The following is a 3,297-nucleotide window of genomic DNA, read 5'->3' as shown; positions in this document are numbered from 1 at the left end:
CCCCGCCACTGGGCCGCTACGGGGTACCAACTGGGCCGCAACCCGTCTCAGGAGTAACTAGTCCAGTTGCTAGGGGAGGGGCTGTAACACGTAGTTTGGCTGCCATAGGGGTAGGGATAGACCATGTATGCGTGGATTCATAATTTTACATATACACATCGCCTAGCAGCAGCTACATGCATACGAAATTCCGAAGTCCTGCTATGTAACAACATTAAGCCATATGCATTGCCTGCTTCAGCTGAAGCAGGTGCAGCTTCCAAACAATCTGCAGCTTCCAAACAGCACCAAACATTTCCACAACAGCGGCTGCTGCAGCTGCAGCTCATCGATCCGTCAACAATTTGCCTCAAAACATGCTACATTATAGCTCAGAAGTGCTCTATCCACCCTAACACTTTCTGGTATTCATGCCTAGAAGTAGTCCTCCATCACCGTCAGTTAACACTCCAAGACAAGTCTGTACAGTGACTGTACAGTGCAGCAGCACTGCTGCTAGCAGTAGCTTCTCCACAAGCCGCGGCTTGTGAGCCTGTATGCAGCAGCTGCTGCAGCAGAAACTTCGAAACAGCTCCAAACAGTTTCATATTGGGTGCACCCAGCTGCAGCTCATCCATCTCTCAACAAAATTTGCCTCAAAACATGCTACATCATAGGTCACATGCACTATCCACCCTAACACCTTCTGGTAGTCATGCCTAGTATTAGTCCTCTATCGCCGTTAGTTAACACTACAAGACATTGCTGCAGCAGCAGTCCTCCACAAGCAGCTTGTGAGCCTGTATGCAGCAAAGATCAGGCAGGGGCATACAGTAGCACCTTTGTCAGACCATCAAGAACTGCAATGACTGTGATGTGGAACTTAGAATGCAGTTTTATGCCACACACCTTACTACTGCTTTAACCTTCCACTGACTCTGCGTGCTGATGTGTGGTGGGGAAAGCATGTGGTGTTGTCCACAGCAGCTGCAGGTTGCTGGGTGGGCCCTGTAGACAGACAAACATGCCCATCAGAAGTTAAATACACCAAACCCTGTATAGGAGACTCCATACAGAATATATGCAGCAAGAGGTAATTTGACACAAAATCCAAAAACTGCAGTTGCCCTTGTTTGCTTGCACATGAATGACAATTACCCCCCCTCAAAATCAGGGTGATGAACGTAACTGTGTAGATACCTGTAGTCACAGCTATCACCTCCCAAGCAGAAAAAGCATGCCCGGGAATCGAACTCAGGTCGGAACTAGGATACTTGCCTAAAACCAACCCATTCTATCATGACTTCCCCAGCTGGGAACATCTCACCAAGTCTTAGATCCGTGTATCAGCTAGTAACCAACATACTTCCTCAACGGCTTCTTCCTGTAACCTGGGTAGTTGCCTTAATCAACCTGTCACATCATGATTTCCCCCAGAGAACAACTCACCAGTGGTCACTATTCACGTGTCATGCCCCGTGATATGAGCCAGTAGCCAACATATGCCTCCATCCTCAATGGCTTCCAAACCGGCACCCATATCTCAGGCAGAGCGGCATCATGCTTATGTCACCTTTCTTCATCGTAGGCAGAGCTTTGGTGGATGATGCCGTCTGCAGCTCCCGTTTCTCGCTTCTGTACACATGCCTGCTGAAGCAAGTTTACCATATGGGGTTGCAACCCCCTCATTTGAGTCCTGCAGATCATGCAAGCAAGCAGTTGCAATGTCTAGCACGCAAGCCCAATTTTACTACTTCTCATGAGACAACATCATACTTTGGGTTGTTGCTTGGGTTTGGTGCTGCAGCTGCCCAGGTGTGCAGCCATGGCATGAGGAGCGTGGTCGCGATGGTGAAGTCCTTTGTTGCCAAGTTGCCATAGAACTCGGCAAAGTCGTCATATTCCATTCCACTGACGGCCAGGAATTCCTCAAACGCTTTGGTGGCCTTATCACCGGCAGCACTGCAAACGATGATGGGCACGTTTAAAATGTACCGCTCATCTAACGAACAAGTGCAATGGCTGATGATGCCACTCACTTGTCATTCGTTGGCTGCATCATAGCTGCAGCTGGACCTCGTGCATCCTGAGCCTATTGTCCGACGGCTGCGTGGGCTGCATCCCAAATCCACCCACAAAATCATCATTGGCTTCCATTGTGATATTCCTCTTAAGCATCTTTAGAGATTTGACCTATGAGGTTAACCATAGTTAGAGAGTAGGGTCGGGCTGGAGCCAACTATAGCACAGCCAGAGACTCTTGATCCTGAGTAAGGTAATTATTACAAAGACGATAACACTTGTTAGTTTGATGCTGCAATGAGTGGCAATGCACAATGAGACAGGTACAGATCCTGCCTGTGGGTCGCCGCTGTACTGCCAAGAGATTGGCTGGCGCAAATGAAAGGCACCAACGGCAAATATATTTGAGGTGGAACCATTCTGTTTATTCATGCAAGCAGCTAACCGCGGTCTATGTGAGCGAGGTAGTTCGACTGTGCAAGCATGGCAGTCCAGCAGCCAAGCTGACTAAGTCGTATTCATTTCTTTAACTTTATGTCCGTGTATATTTTGCATTTTTGTGTTATGTTGTGTTCATTGTTCATTTCTTCTCTTCCGTCAGCGGTTGCTCCAGATCCGTGGTCAAGGTTGGATATTACTTGTGCTGGGCTAAATAGCATCAAGTTCAAATCCTTTCCAGACTGCTTATGCACGGCAAACAGTCGCTTGACTACTTTCGCTGTACATTCGAAAATGGGAAGTCCATTTGCTTCCAGAGGGGATTTCCACGTTTAAATTGTCTTGATTCCTACAGAATTAGGACAATGGCTTCTTATGACTGGATAGTTCGATGTAAACAGCTTTCTCCGGCTCCCTAAGGGAGTGCCATGCACTTTCCGGTCCACTATGAAGGGTCGAACTTCACCTGGCTATACATTCAAAATTGAGAAGTCCATTTGTTTTCGTTGGGAGCTTGTGTTACTAGGAGCATGAGAGCCTGGGGGGCCTGGGAGCCTGGGGGCCTGGGAGCTTGGGGGCCTGGGGGCCTGGGAGCTTGTTAGCTGGGGGTCTGGGAGCTTGGGAGGTTGTTAGGCTGGGGGCCTAGGAGCTTGGGGGCCTAGGAGCTTAGGGGCCTGGGAGCCTGGGAGCTTGGGGACCTGGGGGCCTGGGAGCCTGGGGGCCTGGGAGCCTGAAAGCTTGGGAGCCTGGAGGCCGGGGAGCCTGGGGACCTGGGGTCCTGGGAGCCTGGGGGCCTGGGAGCCTGAAAGCTTGGGAGCCTGGGGGCCTGGGGGCCTGGGAGCTTGGGAGCCTGGGAGC

The sequence above is a fragment of the Volvox carteri genome, assembly GCF_000143455.1.
Source record: "Volvox carteri f. nagariensis unplaced genomic scaffold VOLCAscaffold_97, whole genome shotgun sequence".
Taxonomy (NCBI): Eukaryota; Viridiplantae; Chlorophyta; class Chlorophyceae; order Chlamydomonadales; family Volvocaceae; genus Volvox; species Volvox carteri.
The sequence above is the reverse complement of the archived record's forward strand: the minus strand, read 5'-3'. Positions refer to the sequence as shown.